At 49.6% G+C, this 26,925-nt stretch overlaps 1 protein-coding gene across 3 annotated transcripts in view; it reads right to left on the bottom strand.

Annotated features, from left to right (window-relative positions):
- Positions 1–26,925, bottom strand: part of LOC138525640 (zinc finger protein 84-like) — a 125,883-nt gene that overhangs the window by 66,361 nt on the left and 32,597 nt on the right. The window contains exon 2 of one of the 3 annotated variants that reach the window (XM_069635693.1): positions 10,509–11,151. The exons of the other annotated variants lie outside the window; for them this stretch is intronic. The gene's annotated coding sequence lies outside the window, so the exon portion shown is untranslated. The remainder of the gene's footprint in view (positions 1–10,508; positions 11,152–26,925) is intronic. 3 annotated transcript variants of the gene reach the window in all.

Raw genomic sequence — 26,925 nt, 5'->3', positions numbered from 1 at the left:
CTGCCAGGAACAACTGCCACCACTGGAGGATCCTTCCCACTTAAGGTACCGTGTCCCGCCCGGCTTCCCTTGCCACCGACTGTACGGGGTAGATTTAGCCCCCGGCTTTCGAACCTGGGTTAGCCTGGGACACCCTGGCTAAACTTTTCTGAGCCTCTCTAAACTCTTTCCGAACTCTCTGCAAGACTTTCTAAGCCTAGGGTAACTGTGTGATCTTGGGCGCATTTGTGCTCTGCTCTCTCTAAGAGTGGGCCCAGCCTATGGACTTTGGCTCACAAGTGACTTTTGCTCTTCTGCCTTGCTAATAGTGTTCCTAAAGCTTAGAGTGGTGTACCTTCCCATATCCTGTCTTTTCCCCTCCCTTCTTCATGAACTTGTTGGAGTGCCATCTATAGTTAAGCACTCACCTCTGTATGAAAATAAGTGGTGTTAACTAAGACTTATCTAATAAGGAACAAGGGTTGTATATATTATAATAGTAACTGTGTTTAGAGTATTTTACGATAAGAGTGCTGGGGTGTTTCAAACTGTGTGTTTTTAAATAAATATAATTATATACTTTGATACCAAAGCTCTGGTCAGTGTTTGCTTGTATTGTTGTATCTGAGTGCCTATTGTGTATACTTTGCATACTGCCTAAATCTTCTTGAGGGAAGTCTGACTGCTCAGCCACATTTACCAGGTAAATCTGGGTGGTACAGACTGCTACCAAGTGGGTTTACTGCTAACACCTATAGTCCTAAATCTTTTGCAGTGTTCCCAAAGGGAAACTGCACAGGTTTCTGCCTAACACATGCCAAAGTCACTGAAGTCCAGATTGATGGGAATTGCAATGATGCCTGACAGGGTTAAGACATCACATCTGCATAATACTGCCCACAGGCAGTTCTGACCTCCACCGTGTACACATGCAGTATGCACACCCTTTCCATAGCCACCCACATGCCTTCATGCTTCTACCACCTAAAAGTATGTCACTGCCTCCAATGTGCAACATGTACCAATCAAAATGAATGCAGCCATCACAATGCCTGCTCAATGTCCACAGAGGCATCACTAACCCTTTCCCCCCTTTGCTCCACCACAGGCTCTCATTCGGACAGTGACGAGGAAGACACTGCCCCCACACCTGCAAAGAAGGCCAGGCCCTATGTCCCCACACAACAACCCTCCACCTCTGCTGGAAAAAACAAAATCCCTCTGCAGCCAAAATCAACAACCACAACACAGGCCAGGGCAAGATGTGCACCAGGCCAAGCACCATGGTAGCACCCGCATCACACACCCAGCAAGTGTCGCCCACCGGAGGCACTGGTTTTGCCGGAAGCAGCACAATGGGCGAGACTGCTGCCACCGCAGGTGGCTCGGACGATGATGCAGGGAATGCAGATGTATTTGTAGGTTCCCCCACTGGCCACCTTCATTCCCCCTACCTGTCCCCATGCAGCCAGCATGATGAAGGCATACAGCGGCAATCCCCTGATAACTCTTGGCCAGCCACTCCATCCCCAGTTGAAAATGTGACGGAGGGGAGCAGCACATTCGACACGCCACTGGCATTATCGTCAGCCCAGAGAAACCAGGAGTCAATGGAACAAATAATCCAGCGCCAACAACAACTGTCCTCACTAATGAACCAGCATGTGGCCGAATGTGGGAGTGCTAGGGCTGAAATGCAACAATGTGCAGAGACAGTGAGGGCAGCAATTGTATCCACATCCAAGGACATATGTACAGAATTAGCCGCGGTGCGGCACGTGCTCTCAGACCTTGTTCAGGTTTTGAGGGACATGCGTCCTTGTGAGGGGCCAAGTACCTCCTTGGCTGCCAGTTCTGCCCCAGCCAGCCTTGTCCGCAGATCGGCCTGGAACCTGCGGAGTACAGGCAGGGGTGCCCCGGGTTCAGGGAGAGTGGAGGGGGGGCAATAGAGTCCGCCCAGTGGGACAATCCCACATGATGCACTAGACCACAGGCATCCACACACTTTTGTGGGAAGTTGAGGGGGGAGGGGGGATGGGGTGTGTTGGAAGGGGGGGGATGGGGTGTGTTGGGAGGGGGGATGGGGTGTCTTGGGAAGTTGAGGGGGGAGGGGGTGTGTTCAGTCAAATCACCTAATCAATACAGTTTATGGTTATGCACAAATCACATGTGTGGACATTGATCATTGTGTACGTGTGCTTTATTTGTGAACGGTCCACAGTGTGCATGTCCCAGACACACACAGTGCCCCAAGTGCCATCTCCATGTGACACTCACCGTCCATGTGTGCTAGAAGCATTGGTTAGAGTCTGACGCATGGCACGTCCTTCCTGTGCATTGCTTCTGCCCTGAGGTGCTGCCCCATCCCCACCCTCATCGTCAGGTGGTTGCAGTTCAGTGTCAGGGGGAAGGGCACATTCCGTCTGATGCACATATTGTGTAGCATTACACATGCCATGACGATCTTTTCCACCTTCTCATGGCGGTACAGGAGTGCCCTACCAGACCTGCTGAGGCAGCGAAACCGTGCCTTCAAGAGGCCAAATGTCTGCTCAATCACCACACAGGTACGGGTATGTGCATGATTAAATTCCTCCTCGTGCCGGTTCTGTGGGTTCCGGACTTGGGTAAGGAGCCACCTCTTCAAGGGATAGCCTGCATCACCTGTATGTGGGCAACAATGTGTGTGTCAATCATGACATCAGATTTCAAATCATGACGTAACACCATGGCATGCATTCATCTCTTCCTTTGAACCCCATTTTCATGCACGAATGCAGTCACACGATGTGACCGCTATATGTGTATTCCTCTTATCGACTGTTTTGCATGCCTTCAACCACTGTATGCAAGGGGGTCCAGTACCTTATGAGTGCCCATTCACTGTGTGAGTACATAGCGGTTGTTTTGGTGATCTGGCCGATGTCCATGTGTTATCAATGCTCTCATCATGGCACCATTGCTGTCAGCCTCATGATGACCTCACTGAGCACTAAAAATGTTGTCATGCAATTCATTTGGGCCTCTATGTCCATGTATTGGTGTTTTGATGTTCATGTCCGTCATGTGGCTCCTTTGTGCGCAGTTATGGTGGACTGGCCTTTCAGTTGATGGTGTTTGGTGCCGTGTATTGGCTGAAGTCATTGCATGTAGGTGCATTTCTTTGAGCTGGATGTGGTCTGATTTTGTACAGTGCACATGCATTTGGTTGGGTCATGGTTGGGACACAACTTCATTCACATGGTAGGGCTGCCTACATCTGGCATTATGTGGTCAGGTGTCAGCTAAAGTCTGCACTGCTTTAGGGTATGAGCTGGCTCCATTACCTCTGCTACTCACAGCCAGATGAAGTATGCACCCCCCCCCTGTCAGCCAGATGAAGTATGCATCCTTCCCCCCTCCCTGTCAGCCAGGTAAAGTATGCATCCTTCCCCCCTCCCTGTCAGCCAGATGAAGTATGCATCCTCACCCCCCTGTCAGCCAGATGAAGTATGCATCCCCCCCCCTGTCAGCCAGATGAAGTATGCATCCCCCCCCCTGTCAGCCAGGTAAAGTATGCATCCTCCCCCCCCCCCCCCCCCGTCAGCCAGATGAAGGATACACCCCCCCCCTGTCAGCCAGGTAAAGTATGCATCCTTCCCCCCCCTGTCAGCCAGATGAAGTATGCATCCCCCCCCTCCCTGTCAGCCAGGTAAAGTATGCATTGGTACGTTAATCACCTATCCACTTCACAATTCCATGGCCATGACATGAGACTCACCAAGTAGCCAGGATCTCGGCCCTGCATGTCGCTCCATGTAGCGTGGTATTGTGGAGTTCCGCAGGACCATTGAATCATGGGTTGATCCGGGGTATCGGGCACAACAATGTGAGATGATCCTGTTTTAGTCACATACTATTTGTACGGTGATTGAGTGGTATTTGCTTACGGTTGTGGTACGCTACCTCCATGGCATGTGGGACCACCAATTCCACATGGATGCAGTCGATGGCACCAATGCAACCAGGTATGCAGGCCAGTGCATGGAAACCCACTTTGGTGTTTGCGATCTCCTGGTCAGACCGTGGTAAGGAAATGTAGTCGTCTGTGTGCTTGAGGAGGGCATTGAGCACTTGGTTCAGCGTACGTGAGAATAATGGTTGTGAAATGCCATGCTAGTGCCCCACTGTGTGCTGGTAGGTGCCTGTGGCCAGGAAGTGGAGCACGGACACTACCTTCAGTTGGGGGGGGGGGGGGGGGGGGTGGCGGTGGGTGTTTCAATCATGCTGACGATGTCGTGTTTCATGTCCACGATGGTGGTGATGGTGTCCCGGTCCAAACGGTACAGGGTGTAGATCTGCTCAGTGGTGAGGTTGAATGGACTGGCTCTGATGCATGGGATTGGGGGCTGCCTGCGTGGCAGCACTGGCTGTGCTGGTGGGGCTTGCTGGCCCTGCCTTGCCCTCCTTCTCCTCCTGCGTCTCCTCTGTGCTGCCTGTTGTTGTAGTAGTAGTTGTTGTTGCTGTAGCGCTTCCATTGCAATCAGGTCCTCCAGCCCCAACATTGCTAGTCGTATTGGAATCATTGTGGAGTGTGACTGGGTGTGGGAAGGGGTGGGGTGTGCTCCTTTTGTACTTGGCCAGTCTGTATTGCCTCAACCTGTGCTGATTGTGTGCACCTGTGACAGCTGGGAACACTGCACATGGCCATTTACGGTTGGTCCGCGATGGCGGTATTAGCACCATGGCAGTAAGGTACTTTACGGCCTTCGCAAGGGCGTTAAGAGCATGTCCGCTCGACTCGTCATGTTCCCCAATTTGCACTATGCCGCTATTTCCGGCATGGGGGGGGTGTCGCGTGCCCACGCCCTTGGTGCTGTTAGCGGCACCGTTAACTGCGGTGCCGCTAATTGCACTTACTTAGATCATAATAGGACCTAGCGGTAAGCGATGCCAGTAATCCTTTACCGGCATAATTTTTCACTTACCGCCAGGGTCGTAATGAGGGCCAATGTCTTTTCAGTGCCAGGACAAGAAAGGTATGCAGATTAGGACAGCCCACAGGGAGCACTTGCGTGTCCAGTCCTATCCACCACCCTACGTGCAGAAGAGGAACCACTAGTGGGGGCAGAGATAGGAAACAAGCAGTTTATATTTATGGTAGACTCAGGAGCTGAAAAATCATGTCTTATGGAAGGGCAGTTTCTGCTCTCAGGCAGGAATTTGGAAATGCATGGGTTCTCTGGGGCAATTTTAAAAGTTCCTTACACCAAAGATCTTGATATAAAGGTGGGGGGAAAAACAGTGCGCGCACCCTTACTGTACCACGAAGACGTGCCAATCAACTTGCTGGGCAGAGATTTGCTAAGTAAATTGAACATGACCATTTCATTTACAGAGCGGGGGATAGTGTGTTCCACCCCAGGAGTATGCCCAGTGCGAGCAATGTTGATGATCAGTACAATGATGAATGAAGTTGTAGTGCGAGGGAAACCCATTGACATAGACATGTTTATCTATGGCATCAAAGTATTAGCCCGAGTAGTAACTGTGTTACACATAGATCCGAATATAATGCTAAGAGACATAACTGACGAAGAATTATTCACTGATAATGAAGATGATGGAGAAATAATAATGGACATAAGCATACCTTGTGACATCATGATCCAGTACAGGGAGGTCCACAACCCACTTATGGCTAGTGTTAATGCCCCACCGACAATATTTGAGGAAGACATGGCAAAGGTGGCACCAGGAATTTGGACTACAGGCCCCCATGATGTAGGTTTACTACATGAAGTGACACCAATAAAGAAAACTCAAACCAGGTGCTCTACCGCCACGAGTGAAACAATATCCGATATCCAGAGAAGCAGAGGAAGGGATTAGGGAGACAATCAATGCACTCCTGAACCAAGGTATCATAGTGCCATCAAACTCCCCGTGTAACACAGCTATCTTCCCGATCAAAAAGGCAAAAGGAGGGGCGTGGAGGATGATCCAAGATCTCCGCCCACTCAATGACGTCATTGAAAAAGAGTTCCCGTTAGTGCCTAAACCGGCATCAATATTGTGCAGTATACCCAAAGAATCTACATGTTTCACTGTGGTTGACTTGAAGAATGCTTTCTTCTCCATACCACTTGACCTAGGATCGCAGTACCTTACAGCATTCACACTGGGAAACAACAGATATGAGCATCGCAGACTCCCAAAGGGGTATTGCGAAAGCCCCAGCATTTTTTACAGAGTACTACGTGAAGATATTGGAAACGTAGATGTCGAGAGCACCACTATACAATACGAAGACGATTTACTCATCTGCAGCAAAACAGAAGAAAAATGCAGAGAAGACTTCATAACGCTATTAAACGTGTTAGCTACCAAGGGGTACAAGGTGGATAAAGGGAAACTACAATACTGCCTTGTCGAAGTTGTATACCTCGGACAGTTAATATCAAAAGATGGAAAACAAATACTCCCAGACAGGGCAGCTGCTATACGTAACATTATCACACCAAAAACAGTGAAGAACATGCAAATATTTCTTGGCATATGTAACTATTGCCGAGCATGGATCCTTGATTACGCAGCATACACACGTCCATTACTGCAAGCATTAAAAGAAGCACAGAAGAGTAGAGCCCCAATAAAATGGACACATGACATGATGACTCAGTACTTCCGAGTAAAAGACCTTATTGCAGATGCCCCAGTCCTCGCGAACCCAGATTATGAGAGGGAATTTTTCTTGTTCTCGCACTGCAATGCAACACTGATGACAGCAGTACTGACACAAAAAACATCATTAGGCCACAAACCATTAGCCTATTACAGCGGAACACTAGATGCGGTGATGCAAGGTCACTTCGCGTGCAAACAGGCCCTCGCAGCTGCGGCCTTTGCCATTGAAAAGAGTGCCACAATTGTGATGGGATGTTCCGTAACATTATATGCAGAGCATTCATTATTTGCGATTCTTGAGTGGTCAAAATCAACATTAACACAGAGAGCAACCGCATACGAGATAATAATTTCAAGCCCCAATGTGCATGTGGTCAGGTGTAAAACAGTTAACCCAGCGACATTCATTACAGAACCATGTACAATGGAGGACACGCAGGAACACGACTGTGCAACCTATGAGGGGGGAGGGCGACGATATACCCAAAGCAAGTGAAAACGCCCTGAAGGAAGGAAGAAGTATATTTCATAGATGGGTCAGCATCAATAAACCCAGAAACAGGGGAGAAGCATGTAGGGATGGCAGTAGTACGTATGGAGGAAGATAGCTATGAAACAATTGTCCAAAAGCGCCTCCCGTCCCATTACTCCGCACAAGCGGCTGAACTAACTGCATTGATTGAAGCATTACGCACAGCCAAAGGATGCACAGTGACGATATATTCAGATTCAGCATATGCAAATACCACTGTCCATTCAGGACTATCCCGCTGGCGTAGAAGGGGGTTCAGAAGAGCAGATGGCTCCCCGTACAGCACGCTGCATTATTGAATGAATTGATAAATGCATTAGCAGAACCATTGGTAGTGTCAGTTGTGAAATGCCAAGCCAATACCAACAACACAGATGCAATCTCATTGGGAAACGCGGCAGCCGACACGGCAGCGAAGGTGGCCTCGTATTTCAATATAACACCAGCATCCGAATGCATTGTAAAGGCAGCCACTGCAGAGCCACTAGAAGAAGCCTATAGTAACACACCCATAGCACAGCTAATAGAGCTACAGAGGAGAGCACCACCAGAGGAGCAAGAGTTGTGGAGCAAGCGGGGGTGCAAACAATCAGCCACAGACCTCATTTGGAGACAGGAGACAACAGGACAGGTAGTGATGCCGGTAGAATTACTAGCATTCCAACAGCTGCGCTTCCCAGCCCATGTAGCGAAACAATACATCGCCGCAGACATCCAGGAACATTGGTTTGTCCCCAACCTACAGGAACACTTGTCAAAATTTGTCATAGAGTGTACAACATGTCAAACATACAATTCAGGGATGACATTGAGGACATTGCGAGGCACTCTGCCACGACTAGTGGGCCATTCAGGGAACTCCACATAGACCACGCCGACATGGGAGAGAGATGTAACGGAGCAAGGTATCTAATTGTGGTGGTATGCCCCGTTTCAAGGTCGGTGGAGGCGGGTCCATGTCCCCACCCAGACGCGAAGTGTGCGGTGACATTTCTAGTGCGACAAGTGTTTTCCCGGTGGGGAATATGTGATGTGATACGGTCAGACAACGGCACACACTTTGTGAATGACCTCTTCAAGGAAGTGACATCACTCTTGGGGGTAAAGCACAAACTGTGTTCCATTTATCATCCGATGGCCAATGGAGTGGTAGAAAAGATCAACGACCTGCTCAAGAGTAAATTATCGAAGTTGTGTAATACATTAAAGAAAAACTGGGTATATTGCCTGGCCCTAGCACGGTTCCAACTCAGAACGCAACCATGCAAGGACCACCATCTGAGCCCCCATGAATTTGTGACTGGGAGGCAAATACACACACCACTCTCCCCGATTAGGAGAGCATCAGACATACACAGGGCTGCCGCAGTGTTGGGGGAAGAATTTAAGGAATACTTAACTCATCTGACGTGCGCAGTACGCAGCATAGCGCGACAAATAGCACCGCCTTTTACGGAAAATGTGGCAACTGACACTACCACACCAGCTGCAGACAGCCCAAGTGGGCCACTGATGCCAGGGGCACAGGTATACGTGAGAAGTTTTGTGAGGAGATGGAATTCACCGAGGTTTCATGGCCCCTACGAAGTTATCTATAGTACGCCCACTGCAGTGAAAGTTAAGGGACTGAAATATTGGGTGCACCTCTCAGATGTGAGGAGGGCACGCGATAATGCACTCCCTCAGAGCGAACAGGAATGTCCAAGTGGTACTACAAATGAGGCTGAGAAATAATAACAATGTGATTTAATGTAAAGAAGAAAAAACTATAAAGGGCGAAAGTAATGATGCGCCCTCTGATTTTCCATGCCTTATGTCCGTATCCTTCTTCCTTTCATTCTCTTTTCATCACTATACTTCTCTCTCTCTTGCATTTAAATGCCTAAAACAAAGGACATAACTTAAATGAATGTATAACAAAAAAAAAAACAAACAAGCAATAGTAGACGGAAGTAATGAGTAAACATGAAATGTAAATATATATATATGTACATATTTTGGTGACTTAACAAATTTGTATCGCCCCTCCAGGTGACAAATGTCCCATCGAAGCGCAATCACGGAGAATACATTAATGTTAGATAGTTATAGGGATGCCATTAGGGCTAAAAGGTTTAGCAATGTTGAATGCGTTTTGAAATGTGCTGCGGTTTTGTTTTCGGTGATGTTGTTTTTCATGGCCTGGTACTATACTCTCTTATCTCTGGTTAATGACATGCACAAAGGGGGGAGCGGGGCTAATATGATACGAGAAGCTTCCAACCTAATATGGACTGGAGTAAAGACAATGTTGTGAGAAACATATAACATTGGTATTAACGATACAAATGTGACAACCTTCAGAACGTGCCGCTGCAGGTCCAACAATTGTCTCCTTGTCACATCCTGGCATAAATCTGAGTAATGATTATGAATCAAATGAATATGATGGCGACTATTATTGGCCGAGCAACCCAGCCAACACAAGTACGCATGCACAGACAGCCATAGAACCTACCTCATATTACGCTGCTGCTACTAATGAGTATACACATGTCATATTCAACAGCAATGACATTGCCTGGGCTGGAAGGTTCCCAATACATTACCAAAAAGTGAGAAGCTACAAGGAGGGAGAGAGAAGGAGAAGGAAAAGGGGGGCGGGAGGGAAAAGATATGACATTTATCATGACCTGGGGTTAGATGAAATAGATTGATCATGGTGGCGGGGTCTTCTAACAATTGGTATTCAGACATGAGTGCCACAGCAAAGCAAGCAACAGATGAAAGCTGCTATGTCTGTTCACTCATACCACATGCATCAGGGACACCGAAAATGTTGGTACCACAGGAAGTGCCCTTGTCAGAGGCTCAATGTTTAATTCATTTAGTTTTGTGCAGGATAAAAAGCACCTTCCAGGCACACACCGTAAATATAGAAAGGATGGAAAATGAGAGAACATGCACAAGCCGGCGCCAAGGAGTAATTTGCCTCAAAGAGCCATTTTTTGTCATCAAAGGGACAAGGTATGCAGAGAATAAGTGGCACGATGAAACTATGGAATGCAAAGCAGAAGCACTCCGGGGGCTATCTGAAGACACCTTCCAATGGATAAAAGAAGTGTGTGCCCCTATTTGGTCGCAACACATCACTAAGCTAACATGGATCACAGCACTGGAAAAGCCCATAAAAATACAGAAAGAAGTACCACATGAACTAAGCTTCCATGGGGAAGGGAAGGTGAACATGGGGGAGGCAAAGAAATGCACCAACACAGTAATAATACCTGACATGAGGAAAGGCACTGCAGCTCTCATGGACATGTACTGGATTTGCGGCAAACAAGCTTACCTGCATCTCCCTGCATCTTGGAAAGGTACTTGCGCCTTAGCCACCCTCCATAGAGCCCCGATGGTAATACCAGAAAGTCATGTCCAAGGAACAGCAGGAGAATCGGCAGGCAAATCGGCAGCAGGGCAATCGGCTGGGCCATCGACAGCGCCCCAACTAACAGTAACAGAACCTCCAGTTTATGAACTGTTGTCAGAGCATGAGTTGAAAACAAAGCTATCACGAAGTAAAAGATCATCCAACTATATCTCATCCGAATCTTCAAAACTGCTTGCTGAGATCCCGCAAAAGTACAAGCTTTTCTCATCTGCAGAGACATTCTTCGCATAGCTCCTAACTCCAGGGCTCCACGCACGAGAGAATGCCAAATGGTTACAAATAGTGCGCTGGAAGCTTATCCAACTGGTCAACGACACTGAAGAAGGATTCAACGTTATAAAAATATAGCTCCGTGCCTTGCGCCTAATGACAATGCAAAACAGATATGTTCTAGATCTCCTCACGGCGATGGACGGTGGTGTGTGCCGAAAAATAGGGGGGTCCTGTTGCACATTCGTGCCATCTGAAGATGCAGATAATGGGACACTCATCTGAAGATGCAGATAATGGGACACTCTCACATGTGATAACAGCAGTCCACAACCTAGGAGAAAGGATGAGAACAGAAGGTGGAGCAGAAGAAAGCACATGGTTTGATAACATGTTCAGCTGGATACCATCATGGGTGAATGTAATGATGAAAATACTCGTCCCCATCATCGTCTTTGTGCTCCTATTATTCTGCGTGCGCCAATTAGGACTCCGGTGTTGTGCAAAAAGTATGTCTACCTCAACTATGATGATGGTAACAATGGGCCGTCCGACAACGGTAGCAACCATGATAGATGCCCAAATACAAACAGGGGAACATAACACTCCACAATACAGGATGACTGCCATCTACAGGCAATATGGGGACAGGGTTGATAATTTATATCACACCACAATTAGAATTGCAATGGAATAACGAGGTATGGGTAGACCTGGACGGGGAAGGTGGGATATACTTAACATGCACTCCAGATGAATATGCAAGAAGAGGGAATAGCTTGAGAAGTGTTTGCAGAGCATGGATGCCAATAAAGGGTACCCCAGCCTGGGAAGAAGCAGTCGCTGAAGCTGAGTACTACCGAAGGGAGAATGAAAAGAATAAAGTGTCATAATTTGTTACTTTAGATGTAACGAAAGGGGGGAATGTGTGGGAGCAAGGGGCCATCAGGCCCCTTGCATCCTTTACTTCTCAGTACAGAACTCGGACCAAGTGCCTCCAGTAGTGGGTTCACCCCTTGCCCTTATGCAATGTTAATTTTGGTTGACTATCGCATAGATGGGACCACTGAGCAGGACACGGGGCACCCATTTTTGTACCCCCTTTCGACTCCATCTTGGCGACTAGGCCTCACTGCGATAGTACAAAAACGCTTCTCCTCCCTTTCTCGCAGCGGCCAGGCGTGCAGGGCACATGGCCCCCACCCTCGTTCTCACTCTGACTGGAAAACTCTGCGATTCCATTCTCACACTGAAGCATTTGAAACTAATAAATGTAACACATCACTCTTCCTCTGAGATCACTGTCCTGCATGTGAACCAGCATGAATTAAGCACATAGCTCGTTCATCTCCACAAACGTGTCCTTGCCCTCGCACCCTCGCCAGTGGAAACTGCCATTGTGACCCTGTGTCCCTGCAAGATATTCCTTTCATGTGCCAGACCACTGACCATGCCATGATGCCCACCCAGAAGATCCCCAACTAACATTAGGCCCCTGCTGCAGTACATCGTTGCCTACCATTAACAAATGCCACATAGACCCACACTTCTTCTTGTGAGCATAGACCCACACTTCAACCAGTGTATTATAGTGGTCAAGACCCTTAACCTAAGGCCTGTATAATCCAATGTTATTGATAGTATAGATATATTTGTGACTTTTATAGAGACATGATAAACTACTGAAAGACATTGAACAATTGTTATTTAGTGCATGCATTTTTAAGAATATATTATGTTAGCTTAGATAGTGACCACCCTGCTTCACAGCGACCCGACCTTCACCCATTCGGAGCTCAGATGTCTGACGTCCATCCTCCTGCCAACCAAGCAACCAACCCGGAGGAAGAGATGCCACGCACACCTAAGGCACCACACACACTGACCAATCCGGGACCAACATAGTATTATTATATGTTAGTTGCGTCACTTCGCTTATAAAAATGTATTGTAACGTTAATTATGTCAGAGCGCTCTCAGAGATCTTTTGAATGCCATTCATTAGATAAACCTTGCCTTGAACTCTCGCAGCCTGCTCTCTTTGCCTTATTCCCCATCCGGGGTGTGTCTGTTTTATTCGTTTGCACGTGTAAGACGGGGAGGGCACAAACACCTTCCTTTGACACTATCCAAGTACTCTTGGCAACGTTAATCTCGAACTGTTCTAAATGTGTGATCCTCGACAACAGAGCCCTGCTCCATTTGACACTGGCACAGGCCTATTGACCTTATCTGTCTCTTGGAATATGTCCTGTGATTCCTGTGCCTTGACAAGTATTGCCTATGATTTTTATCCCCTATTCCCTGGTTTTAATTCAATGTGCTAAGTGTGTTTGACTACGGTTACATTTCTTCCCGCGGGTACGCTTTTCTTTTGTAAAACCGAACTGTCATTACTGTCAAAAAGTGAGCGCTGCTTAACCCACGGTAACGTCTTTTGTTTCACAACACTGGTCTGTTAAATCCTAATGTACTTACCTTGAATTGACCTGAACCAAAGGAATTGGTTGTGTGTGGTATATTTTAGAGTGTGGTTTTGTTTAATAGAAGTGAAGTGTTTTGTGAACAGATGGTTTAAAAATAAATGTACTTATAGTTTTTAACCAGAAACCGTGAGTCAGTGGGCCTCATTACGATTTTGGAGGTAAGTTCTGGTACTTACCGGCATGGCGGAAAGAACGAGACCAATCTGGTCACAGACCGCTAATTGCGGCCTATTACGACCTTGCGGGCACGAGCTTTCCGCCATGCCGGTAAAGCACCTAGCTGCATGCCGCTAAATGGCCCATAAAACCCCCTACCGGCATGCTGCGAGACGTACTTAACACCACCGCCACGGGAGCAGCGACGCCTGTAAATAACGGTGACTGTAATTTACGGATACCGTAAATTACGGTCACCGTAAAATAATGAACCGGAAATATCGTCATCGCACAGGAACGGGAAGGAGCGCGGCGGCCATCTTTGAAAACACAATCCATTGCCATCATCATCAGGCGGCACCCTTGGGAGCAATCTAAAGTTAGGAAAAGGCCTGCACACCCGGTAGTAATGCCAAAAGCACCAAAAAAGTCAGCGGACAGGCTCCGCAAACAGCGATTTAGCCTCGAAGAGCTACAGGCCATGGTCGACACCCTGGAGGAGCACGCTGACGTCGTGTTCAGCGGCGACATGTCCCGGGAGGCGGTGTTCTGCAAAAAAAACATCTGGGCGTAACTCACCCAAAGGGTGAGCGCAGTAGGCACCACCCCCCGCGACTGCCGCAAGCGGTGGGATGACTTACGGATGAGGGCGCGGGGCCTCCTCTCTGCCAACCGGAGTCAGGCACAGCAGAGCGGAGGGCGCCCAAGTTCCCCAATGAGACTGGAGCCATGGGAGGAGACATGCGCTGCACTGATTGGCACCACATCCATAGAGGGCGTCGGTGAAATGGAGTGTGGGGCACCATCGTCTGCAGATGGAGGTGAGTGTCCAAAGTGAACACCGCCAATGGCAATTACATGATAAACACACACCCAAGGGCCGTCCAAAGCACCTTGTCATGGTGCCATCCCCCATCCAAATCATGCTGAGCCAACTGCCACCCAAGCAAGTGCCAAGTGCAAGTACATAACGCACATCACACATAGTACACAAACTGGCACAACCCATGATGCATGCCGTGCAGATGGGTTGGCAGTGTTCGAGTCAGACTGCACAGTACCAGGCCAGGATGAGTGTCTCCGACACCTGCGTACATATCAGACACATGTTGCAATGCCCAAAAGGCCACAAACCCCAAATGATTGAAATGTGAATGCAGCCATTAGTAATTAGCGTCTCAAACAATCACTCATGCCATCCTTTTCTTCTACCCCCACAGGCACTGAGCATTAGAGCGAGGAGTCCGAGACGAGCCGTCCCACCACCTCCAAGGGCAAAGGCAGGGTCCGCCGCATACCAGCCCGGACAAAAACACCCACCCCGGCTACCCAAAGGTCTATGGAGGATGCACCACCCCATCCCTTCCCGCATCGGCACCTGCCACAATGCCCACCCCAAGGTCAGAGGAGTGGAGCATTGCTGGGGAGGTGGCAGCCACGGCCCCCCTGGTAAATGTGGACAGCCCCTTGTCCATCTGTGGGGCATCTGAGGAGGACTTCTACCCCCACTGTCCACACCCCAGCAATGTCCCCCAGGTGTCGTGCAGTGACTAAGGGGAGCCGAACACACCTGGCCGAAGTGCACGTGGTGATGCACAGGGAGATGCCGATCCCGGGCCCAGTTCCCTAGTCGAGGACCCAATCCCCTGCAGGGATGAAAGACCACCACTGGATGCATTTCGTTTGCCACAGCTCACTGCCCTCATCACTGTGGCGATGGAAGAGAACCACCAGGGCAGGGTTGAGTGGCTAGACAAACTCAGGGCAATGTGTCAGGTGGTCACGGAGCGCACAAACCGGTTATGCGACGTCCTTGGACGCATTGCAGATGCCCTTGAGGCTGCGCATCCCAATCAGTCGCCTCAGCAGAAGGACACCCACTCATCCAGTCGCACCACCCCGGCAAGGCCACCGCGACGCACTCTGCGTTCTCAGCGGCGCCGGTACATGCCCCCCCTGGGCCCCGGGAGCGGGGAGTAGTCGGCATTGCTGCCCCATGTGGCCTTGATGGACAACATGGGACTACTGTTGTGGAGTTGGGGGGGAGGCGGGTGGGGGGGTGAGGGTTTGTTGTGGAGTTGGGGGGGAGGGGGGGTGAGGGTGTCTTGTGGTGTTGGGCAGGAGGGGGGTGGGGTGGTGCAGGGAATTTTCACACTTATGCTTTTGAATCAACAATACACCGTTGGATTTGCAAAGTTAAACGTGTGGACATTCATCATTGTGCATGCGTATTATGATGTATGACAGTGCATGGTCTACAAGTATCCACACACCCAGTGCCCTGTGTGCCCATGTCATGGCACCCTCTGCTGACTTGTGTTTCAGTTTTGTTGTCCAATCAATGTTTGCCACACGACATGTCCCTCCTGTGCACCGGCTCAATGATGCTGCCTTGCCCCTTCCTCCTCCTCCTTCACTCCAACTTCATCTGGTGTTAGTCCCATGTCAGGGGACAGGGCCACGTCCCAAGGGATGCACAATTTTGTACAGCATCACACATGACATGGGGCTCTTGGACACCTACTCATTGCAGTAGCTGGGTCCCCCACCGTAACAGCTTAGGCAACTAATATGTGCACTGTAAAGCCAAGTGGCTGCTTCATCTGCACGCATGCACGGGTATGGGCAGTATTGTAGGCCTCCTTGGGCCTGTTCTGTGGGTTTGTGACAGGGGTCCTGTACCATGGTGTCAAGGGACAGCCACCAACACCTGCATGTGTAGCCAATGAAGGTAAGTGTCTTGACTGTCATGGTGGAGTACTGGACTTGTCTTACATGGTAGCAGGTCATTGATGCCCATACACACATGTCCATGGATGCATTTACCCCATTCATGGCGCCAATATGTGTCCTGTGCAGTGGGATGCTGTAGGGGGGAGGGTCTTCCAGATGGTCTATGAACAATGGCACGCACATCTCGTGGTACGTGCTTCATTTATGCATGCAGCAGTCTTGAGGTTAGATCCATGAATTGCAGTGTACTGTGTGATTCCGTAGTTGGGTGTGTTGGCTGTAGTCAGTGGCATATCCATCATACTGCTCTTATCCGTACTATGGTGACAAAGTCAGACGACTCAACATGCAGACAGGCACGTCATCCTGCATGTTGCCCCATGCGGCAGGGTAGCATGAGGTTCATCTGGCCCATTGAGTCATGATTTGGTCCTGGATGTCGGGCCCACCCATGTGTGATGGTGTTGCTTGCGTTGCATTCCGTCTGCACGTTGGTGGAGTGGTATTGCTTGCCGTTGCGATACGCCACCTGCATGCCATGCGGGTCTGGCAAATCCACGTGGGTGCAGTCAGGGGCACCCATGCAATTTGACATGCCTGCCAATGCATTGGGTGAAACATTTGTGTCATATTATCTCCTGGGTAGTCCGTGGTAGGGATTTGTAGTCCCTTGTGCGCTTGTGGACGTGATGCAACACTTGGTTCTGCATCCGTGAAATGGATGGTTGTGATATGCCATGCATGGGCCCCACTGTGTGCTGGTAGGTGCCTGTGGCATGGATGTGGGGCACAGGCACCACCTCCAGTTGAGCAGGGATAGCGGTGTGTATTTGTATGATGCTCACTTATCTCTCGTAATTAATCAGGGCAACTATGGTGGTGATGGTGGCACAGTCAAGCTGGTAGAGGGGGAGTATCTGCTCAGGGGTTTGCTTGAGGGACCGGACCTGATGCATGGGAGTGGGGGCTGCTGGGGTGGTGACGGTGGCTGCACTGGTGCTGCATGCTGGGCCTGTCTCACCCTCCTTCTCCTCCTGTGTTTCCTCTGTGGTGGGGCCTGGTGTTGTTTTTGTAGTTGTGGCCTTGCAAGCAGGGCCTCCTGCTTCATGTACTGCTACCACTATTGGTATCATCTTGGTGTGGCAGGGGGTGTGGTGTGTGGGTGTGATCCTTTTCTGCTGTGGCGAACTCCATTGTCTACACCTGTGCTGATTGTGTGGACATGTGGCTCTGGGAACCACTGCTCAGGATTCTTTACACCTTCTCTGAGATGCCTGTATGTACTCCATGCCGGTAAGGTACTTTACGGCCTTAAGGAGGCCGTTATTTACGTGTCCGCGTTACATGTGATCAGCTCCGGTTTACGCCATGCCGCTAATATGTCGCGCGCGTGACCCAAGACCGCTATTTACTGCATCGTACTTTACGGTACCGTAAATAGCGGTCTGGTTGGTCGGAATAGCCTGTAGTGGTAAGCGATGCCGGTAATCCTTTACCGGCATCGTTTTACCCTTACCTCCAACCTCGTAATGACCCCCAGTGTTTAAGTCACAGTAATTGTAGTCCTTTGTGTAATCCCTATTACTGCTCATTTGCTCTTAAGATAAGTATGGCTGCTCCGCTACTGCTACCACTATAACTGTATAGTACAGGCTTGTACCAAAGGTGAAATTCTACTGCCACTTGTAGACTTAATTGTCTGTAGTGTTCCCTATGGGTACTCCAGAGGATTCTGCCTAACACGCGCCACCACCTTATCGCTCGATAGAACTCCTCGTCGATCACGATCCTGTCGTTGAAGCTTCCAGACAGCTGGATCCAACGGGAGTCCAAGAATTCCTAGAGCAGTCGCATCCGCAACCTGTAGAGGCGGATCAGGAAGATACATGATGACATCATGCCGAGCAGTGACTTGATGGTCCTCACCATGGCGATCTTCATTGCTAACAGCCATTGGGCTTCATTCTGAGGTTGGAGGTAGTCATGGCGCTAATACCGGTACCGCGTCCGCCCTCGTTCAATGGGGACTTACCGGTGTAGTCGGACCTCTGCGGGACCGGTAAGTCCCCACTGAAAAAGCCATTCCCCATTCCCATTTCAGCCCCCATAGGGCTCAATGGGAAGGCGCTAATAACGGTACCGCAAATTGTGGTACCGTTATTAGCTCTGAAGTCCTTTAACGGGCCCCGTCCATAACACCTGGTAAAACCAGGTGTTAAGGAAGGGACCCACTAAAGGAAGGGACCTCGGAATAGGGCGCAAAGGGATTACCGGCAGCGATGTCCTTAACGGTGCCCGGTACCCCTTTGCGCCCACCTCGTAATGAGGCCCACCGAGTCTTCGTAGATCGAGAATGGGCCTCCAGCCCACGGTCTTCTTTCTTATCAGACAGTAGCTTGAGTAAACTCTGGAGCCCCTGAGTCACTTGGGAACCAGCTCTATAGTCCCTTTTCTTAACATGGCCCGAACCTCCAGCAGCAGCTAAGGCTTGTGGTGTTCTTGCCGGGACACAAGTGGTATTCGCTGACACTTTTGCTGAAACTCCAAAGTGTGTCTGTGGGCGAGTGTCCACATTGATCGGTGGAGATGTTTTCCCACATGCTGATGAAGTTTGCCAGCCGACCTCGTACCGGGGTGCAGGGGTGGGGACCCGACGTCCGGCTGGTTCAGTCCTGCTTGGAGGCTGGTGCGCTGCCTTGGGAGCCTTGACGACAACGGCGGCCAACTTCGAAGGCCTTGGGACGCCTCTGTAGGCTTCCTGGGTAGTGGAACGGGAGGGTTGGCGGTAAGAGGATGATCCACCACCGAAACTCTTTGAAGATCTACCCAACTTCCCTTCTAAGGATTGAAAGGATGGTGCTGTTGCAGAGTGCCAAAGGTATGTGCCGTCTCTATGTCGGTCTTGATGGCCAGAAGAGATTCATCGACGGCCTTGCCAAAAAGATTGTTTCTGTTGAACGGCATGTCCAGGACACTCATCTGGACATCCTGTCTGAAGTTGGTGGCCTTCAGCCAGCCACGACGACAGAGGCAAACCCTGTTTCCCACCTGGCGGAACCCTGTGTCCGCAATGTCCAGGGCCACGGTGATGGTGTGGTCCGACGCCACTTCGCCTTCCTGAAGGATCTCCATAGCCTCTACCCGCTTGTCCTCGGGGAGGAAATCCAGGATCTGAGCTATCTTGTACCATAGCTCCCGGTCCTATCTGGCCAGGATCGCTAAGGCATTGGCCGCCTTGACCATTGTCGCTGCTGAGTAAATGACCTTCCATCCCACAGTGTTAAATTTCCTAGTCGCAGCAGAGACCACCAAGTCCGGTGATGGTTGTGACCAACATTTGGGTGCAGATTCCGGCACCTGGTATTTCTTTTCTAGCCAGTCCTTCATCCCAGATGTCGTCCTGGAGTTGTACCAACAGAATGGCCTTCCTTTTTGCCTCCCGCCGCTGATGCAGGAAGCCCTCCTTCTCTTCCATGGTGAGCTGGAAGAAAGCGCTGAAGCCTGGGCGATGGAGTCGAAGGATACGATTTCGTCTGGCGGAGAAGCTCTCGGAGGTGGAGAGATTCCGCTGTCGTCAGTGTCCGTCGTCGATGTGTCCATCCCCATATCCCTAGGGGTGGGGCAGTGATGGTTGGAGTGGAGGCATAGGGCGTCTCCTCCTTTTCTTTGGCAGTGGTGGTGGCCCCGGTGTCAACGGGGTTGTCACCGGTGGTGTCGCTGGCATCCTCTAATGAATCTCCAACACCAGTGTGTGCAGGTTCAAGAGAATATCATGCGACAGATCTCTGGGAGGTGCATGGGGAACAGGGTCGCTGGGTCCAGCTCCTATGTCGTCGCCCCCGCCTCCGGCCGGCATCTCCTCGACGTTCATTACACCACCTCCTCCGGGATGGTGTGGACGGAAACTATGTCTTCCTCGTCGGACGAAGAAATATCTGTGCCCTGGAGCTCTTGCATGCCCTCCGTCCTCCTTCTTTGGGTCCTGAGGGGTCGGCATCAGGCTAAGGTGCGGTCCGGCATCCTCTTTTAAAGAGTCTTCTACACTGGTTTGGACGAAGCCTCCTGCCTGGGAGGAAGGGCCACTCTGACCACCACCGGGGTACCCTGGACTGGGTCAGCCCCCTTTGCCTTTGAGAGGGCGACAGCAACCATCTCAAAAGAAGAGGACGATTTGGCCTGGATCACTTAAGGCCTAAACTGGCAGGTGGGACACCTTATCCTGCTTGGTCTTCTCTGGCTTCTCAGGCAGCTTCCCTGGGGTAGCTGACTCTTTCTTCGACGAAGAGCTGGAGCGATGGCTGGAGTTTGAGGCCGATGGAGACAATGAACGCGCCCGACCGTCGCGGGACCCGCTTGTGCAGCGACCGCAACAGAAGTGGACTTGCGGCACTTGGCCTTGTCTTGGGCCCCTATGGATGGAGCGTCCTAAAAGGACTTAGAAGCCCGCTCTGGCTGGCTGGATATGGAGGAGGCATGCCCCTGTGAACCACATGGGGTAGAGGCCCTGACTTTGAGCCACGCCGCCAGACGGACATGCTGATCCTTCATTGTGCGCTTGGAAAAGCCACAGCCGGTCTCGCAATATTCCTCCTTGGGCGTTGCGAGAAGACAATAAAAGCACTGGGAATGCTTGTCGTCCGTGAAAACATCCCGGAAATGGCAGCTGGTGCAGAGCTTGAAGAGGGAACCACCGTCCTTCTCCTCCAACATGATCAGGCGCGGTACAGGCCTAATGGCCTTCTGGATACTTCCAAGAAGAAAAAACACTAGACGATTCAACCCCGGAGAGGTGATTAAAGATGCCGAAAAACGGGTCCCAGTCGGATGAACAAATGGAGCATATGGGCTCGATTGAACAAAAATAGGGGGTTCCTACCAAAAAAGCACCAAAAACGCAAAAAGCTTTGAGAGCGAAACACGAGGACTCCCAACACTTGAACATGCAGTCAAAATCTGAAGATGGCCGCCAGAGGAGGGGCTTAGGGAGAGGGCAATCATTGGCTGGGGGCAGTATGTACCCAGAGCTCAGTGATTGGTTTATAGGAGAAAGACAGTTTATAAACAAAAGTGAAACTGTTTTTTCTTTTACGGAGGATTCCCACCCTGACGACGGGAAATATTCATGAGCATGTGAATCCATGCCAGACCCCATGCTGGAGAAGGGAGAGTGGCTCAACCTGAAAAATTACCATCTGAGAGCGAGAGAGTATACAAGTCCCCATACAAGAAAAGGGAGAGTGGCTGAGCCCTGCAATGTACCATCTGATAGCAAGAGTATACAAATCCCTATACAAGAAAAGGGAGAGCGGCTGAACCATTCAATTAACATCTGATAGGGAGAGTATACAAGCCCCTAAACAAGAAAAGGGAGAGCGGCTGAACCATTCAAACTTCCATCGGATTGAAGAGAGTATACGAGTCCCTATACAAGGAAAGGGAGAACGCTTGAAAAATGCCATGAACCATGTAATATGTTAATGTTAAAGGATATTTATACCGCACACTATCACCACCCGAGTGGTCCCCTTGCGCTCTGGCGGATCTGAAAAGGAAAGAGGTTGGGGTGGGTTAGTAGAGTTGAGTGGGAAAAGAGCAAGAGAGCTGTGATGTGCTATTGGCAGCCTCAGACAGTTAACGCTGTTCGCTGAGCTTAAGTGTGCTTTTCGGTTGGTAGCCATTATGTGTTGTTATGCGAGGCTATGGGCCTCATTACGAATACGGCGGTAGGGGGGTTAACGGCACCAGTAAGGATGCCAGTGCCGTTAACCCCCTACCGCCACATTCCAAGGTCCCTTAGCGGAAAACGCTAAGGGACCATGGAGCTAATAACGGGCCCGCTATTTGCGGGCCCGTTATTAGCTCCTTCCCCATTCCCATTGAGCCCTATGGGGGCTCGAATGGGGAACGGTTTTCAGAATGGGGACTTACCGGGTCCTCCAAGGTTGGAATGACCCGGTAATAACCAATTCCGACTACCCGGACCCGGACACAACTTTGAAGGTAGCCAGGGTGCTATTAGCACCATGGCTACCTCCAAGGTCGTAATGAAATTGGATGTGTGTTATGTTTTGTTGTTGTGATGTAGTGAAGTGTGTGCGGTTTGTAGTGCTTTGGCGGTGTGGTTGTGAAGAATGTGAGAGGTGTACGCAGACGGGTGTGATTGTTTAGTGGGGTTGGTTAGTGGCATCGGTATTTAGAAGAGGAGCATTCCAATCTTTACAATTCTGTCTAGATGTGATGCAATGCTAATCTTCGTAGTTCTATCCAGATGGGACGCAGGTTAATATTAACATCTCTATCTCAATGTAGTGCACGCTACTATTCACACCTCTGTCTCAATGTGGTGCAGGCCAATAATCACACCTCCCTCTCAATGTGGCGCAGAATAATATTCACAGTTCTATCTCAATCTTGCGCATGCTAATATTCATCCTATCTCAATGTGGCACCGGTCAATAATCACAGTTCTCTCTCAATGTGGTGCAGGCTAACATCCATCCTTCCATCCCAACGTGGTGCAGGCCAATAACCACAGCTCTATCCCAATGTGGTGCAGGCTAACATCCATCCTTCCATCCCAACGTGGTGCAGGCCAATAATCACAGTTCTATCCCAATGTGGCGCAGAATAATATTCACAGTTCTATCTCCATCTAGTGCAGGCCAATATTCATCCCTCTATCCCAAAGTGGCGCAGGCCAATAACCACAGCTCTATCCCAAAGTGGCGCAGGCCAATAACCACAGCTCTATCCCAAAGTGGTGCAGGCCAATATTCATCCCTCTATCCCAAAGTGGTGCAGGCCAATAACCACAGCTCTATCCCAATGTGGTGCAGGCCAATAACCACAGCTCTATCCCAATGTGGTGCAGGCCAATAACCACAGCTCTATCCCAATGTGGTGCAGGCCAATAACCACAGCTCTATCCCAATGTGGTGCAGGCTAACATCCATCCTTCCATCCCAAAGTGGTGCAGGCCAATAATCACAGTTCTATCCCAATGTGGCGCAGAATAATATTCACAGTTCTATCTCCATCTAGTGCAGGCCAATATTCATCCCTCTATCCCAAAGTGGCGCAGGCCAATAACCACAGCTCTATCCCAAAGTGGCGCAGGCCAATAACCACAGCTCTATCCCAAAGTGGCGCAGGCCAATAACCACAGCTCTATCCCAAAGTGGCGCAGGCCAATAACCACAGCTCTATCCCAAAGTGGTGCAGGCCAATATTCATCCCTCTATCCCAATGTGGTGCAGGCCAATAACCACAGCTCTATCCCAATGTGGTGCAGGCCAATAACCACAGCTCTATCCCAATGTGGTGCAGGCCAATAACCACAGCTCTATCCCAATGTGGTGCAGGCCAATAACCACAGCTCTATCCCAATGTGGTGCAGGCCAATAACCACAGCTCTATCCCAATGTGGTGCAGGCCAATAACCACAGCTCTATCCCAATGTGGTGCAGGCCAATAACCACAGCTCTATCCCAATGTGATGCAGGCCAATAACCACAGCTCTATCCCAATGTGGTGCAGGCCAATAACCACAGCTCTACCCCAATGTGGTGCAGGCCAATAACCACAGCTCTACCCCAATGTGGTGCAGGCCAATAACCACAGCTCTATCCCAATGTGGTGCAGGCCAATAACCACAGCTCTATCCCAATGTGGTGCAGGCCAATAACCACAGCTCTATCCCAATGTGGTGCAGGCCAATAACCACAGCTCTACCCCAATGTGGTGCAGGCCAATAACCACAGCTCTATCCCAATGTGGTGCGGGCCAATAACCACAGCTCTATCCCAATGTGGTGCAGGCTAATTACAGTCCTCTCTTATTTATTGCATTTGATTAGACGCCCAAACCCTTCACATCTTAATCTTACAACTTAGTTCTTGTAGCGGTACAAGCTTTGGTTGCAGCAAAGTTATTTTACATTATAGTTACAATTAGGAATTACATCATCTTGGTACAAGCAGCATAGTTTTGTGGTTGTTGTTAGAGTTAGCTTGGGTGGCTAGTATTTATTAAACAGTCATGTTTTTAGTTGCTTTCTGAACTTTTTTAAGGAGGTCTCATTGGTGAGGATGGGGGAGCGAGTTCCAGACACCCGGGGCTGCTATGGGGAAGCTGGAGTTGCCTGCTCTGGAGGCGGTAAAGCGTGGGATGTGGAGGTGTGTACTGTTGCTAGATCTAAGTGGTCTCATTGTGGTTTTGCGGGATATGCTTTGAATAAGGTAGGTGGGGGCTGATTCAGAGATGCATTTGTGGGTAATGGCGAGTGTTTTGTGGAGAATTCTCGCTTGTACTGGTAGCCAGTGTGCATCTCTTCGGTATTGGGAGATGTGTTCTCTTCTCTTTATAACAAGGGCAGCTCTAAGGGCTTTATTTTGCAGAAGTTGTAGTTTGGCTAGGTTTCTTTTTGAGGTGCCTAGCAGTAGGATATTGCAATAGTCTAGATTTGTGAGGATTAGGGCTCTGGCGAGTGCCAGGCAGTTTTTGGTGGAAAGGAAGGGTTTGCTTAATGTAATGAGTTTAACTGTGTATGCAGTGGAGGAGGCGAGAGCGCCAATATGGTTTTTCATAGAGAGATTGGAGTCAAGGTGAACTCCTAGAGTTTTGACTTTGTGTGAGATGGTGATGGGGGTGTCGTTTATCAGTATGGAGGTGTAGTCAGGCGAAGGTTTACTGAGCTTGGCTGGGGAGCCGACTATGAGGATCTCCGTTTAGGCAGAGACTGTTATACGCCATCCAATTTTGGATGAGGGAGTAGATTTTATTGATGCAGGCAGTGTCCTGTTCTAGTTTACCTGAGATGGGGATAAGTGTTTGCGTATCGTCAGCAAAATGTGTGTAGATTACTCCAATGGCATCTAGTGCTGCAAAAAGTAACTTTGTATATGCATTGTATAACAGTGGGGAGAGGCAGGACCCTTGTGGTACTCCCAAAGGTACCAGGATAGGATCGGCTGTTTCTTGAGGTACGGTCTGAAAGGAAGGATTTTATCCAAGTTGTGGCTTTCTTTGAGAAGTGGAAGTTAGTGAAGAGGGTGCTGCATAATTTGCCCTGGTCGACTAAATCGAACGCAGAGGAGAGATCTAGTAGTAATAGAATGCCCAGCTTACCAGAGGTCCTGATGGAGTCCATCTGTTTTTTTAATCCAGGACAGCTGTCTCAGTGCTGTGGCTCAGACGGAATCCCGATTGTCTGTCGCCTAATAGATGACGCTGTTCTAAGTGGGTTTGCGCTTGGGAGTAGGCTATTTTAGCAATGATTTTAAGGAGGAAGGGTACTGTTGTAATGGGCCTATTGTTGGTAGAATCGGTGGGATTAAGTGTGGTTTTTTTTAGTAGGGGTGTGACCCAGGCTGATTTAATGGATACTGGTATGGTGCTGGATTTGAAGGATTCATTGACAAATTTGCTGATGATGGGTGCTAAAGTGGCAGCGCAGTCTTTGCTTTCGCAGGGAAGTTGTCGCCTTGAGAATTTGATGGCTTAAGGGAGGCTATCGTTTTAAGGACTTGGTCGTTGGTGACTCGTTTAAAGTGGAATTCAGGTATATCAGGTTTAAGGCATACATCATGTAGAAGCGATGGAGTATTGATAGGCTTGAGGAGCTTTTTTTTTTTTTTTTGAAAATCAATTTTATTAAGTTTCCTTGGTGCATAACGAGGTTACATTCTTGCATTGCATTTATTAATGTGAGTTAACATAAAGAGAAAACCAGACGAAACACACCCCATGCCCCCCCCCTCCCTCTCCCTCCCCCCACCCCCCTTCAGTTCGCGCTTACATAGCCTTGATAAACACTTGCACAACGGGCTCTCTTAATGATGGAGGCGTCAATACAATATGCGTGTGGCACGCCAAAGTCATATGGGCCAAACGAGTTCAGTTCTCAGCCGGGTCCTTGGCCCATGGTCCAACATCCGTGGGGAGGAGGGGAATCCCTCGGCTCAGTCCTCAGGACCTAGACCACTCGGCCGTACTTATCAAAGAAGGGGAGCCAAATTTCCTCGATACTGGACTTAGACTCATCGAGCAGGTGTGTGAGGAACTCCATGTCGTAGATGGCCCTTACTTTGGTCACCCAGGTTTTTTCCCCTGGCATTCTCGGGTGTTTCCATTTCTGCGCTAGACAGCATCTAGCTGCTACCAGCATCACCTGGAGCATGTGATCATGAGTGTTACCCCGGTCCTCTTCGTTACTAATCCCGAAGAGGAAGAGCCACGGGCAGGATACTCGTTCTATCCCATCTACCCCTTTAATCCAGGTCCGCACCTTGTCCCAGTATTTCTGGACCACTGGGCATCCCCACCACATGTGGATATAGTCACCTCTCTCTGTCCTACATTTCCAACAGTGTGGGTCATATCCTGGACGCATTTTGGCTATTCTTTGCGGGGGGTAGTGCCATCTATGTAATATCTTGAGGGCCTGATGGCGATATTGGAGGGAGGATGTGGATCGATTGGCCCGTCTACAAATCTCTGTCCATCTCTCGTCATCAATTTCCTCGCCCAGGTCCCTACCCCATTGTATACGTGCTGGTGGCGGGTCTCGGGGGATGGAGAACAGAAAGAGCTTGTATAGGCGGGAGATTATCCCCTTGGAGCCCCTTGCGGTCAGAAGGTGTTTTTCAAAGTCTGTGAGTTCCCTCCTGAGGGTATCACCCCAAGATGGTTCCGTGAGGGCACCCTTAAGCTGAAGATATCGGAACGGGGAAAGC

This window comes from Ambystoma mexicanum, chromosome 7p (assembly GCF_040938575.1).
Source record: "Ambystoma mexicanum isolate Mex_15411 chromosome 7p, UKY_AmexF1_1, whole genome shotgun sequence".
NCBI lineage: Eukaryota > Metazoa > Chordata > Amphibia > Caudata > Ambystomatidae > Ambystoma > Ambystoma mexicanum.
Note: the sequence above shows the minus strand (reverse complement) of the source record. Positions and strands in the feature narration are given on the sequence as shown.